Below are 675 nucleotides of genomic sequence, written 5' to 3' on the forward strand. Positions count from 1 at the left end.
CTTGAAAGAAAAGACCCAAACGGGATCATTAAATGCAGCATCCAAGTCGCCTGCAGCCTTCAGAGTATCTGCAGCTAATAAGTAAAAGGCAGACAGCCTGCGCTGGTGGTTCACGCCTGTAATCCTTCCTATTCAGGAGACTGAGACCTGAAGACAGCGGTTCAAAGCCAGCCTGGACAGAAAGTCTGAGGGACTTTATTTTCAATTAACCATCAATAAGCCAGAAATGGGGGTGTGGCTTGAGTGCTTGAGAGTGCCAGCCTTGAGTGCAAGGTTCAGGGACAAGTGCCCTGGCCCTGTTCAAGAGCCAGGACCAACCCCAAGCCAGGCTGACCGCCTGGCTGTCCTCAGCAATGTTAGGCTTCAGATGCAAACAGGACTCCAGGACGGTAAGAAAACGGGCGGGCAAAGCAGGGCCCAGGCCAGGCCGCCCCTCGCAGGAGGAGCCAACCCGGGAGCGGACGCTGAAGTGCTTGAAAGCCTCTGCCACCCACTTTTCCCCCGGTTCCCAGTTCGGGGGGCGGGGGTCTGAACACCCCTTCGGTCCCCGTGCGCGGCGCGCGCGGCCGGACACGCTGGCGCACGGACTCCATCAGGTGTCTGCCGGGAAGGAGCTGCCGGGCTCGGGCGCGCTCGGCCGGGCTCCGGAGCGGCGTGGGCGCTCGCTCCCCCGAC

Source organism: Dipodomys ordii, unplaced genomic scaffold, assembly GCF_000151885.1.
Source record: "Dipodomys ordii isolate 6190 unplaced genomic scaffold, Dord_2.0 Scaffold54, whole genome shotgun sequence".
Taxonomy (NCBI): Eukaryota; Metazoa; Chordata; class Mammalia; order Rodentia; family Heteromyidae; genus Dipodomys; species Dipodomys ordii.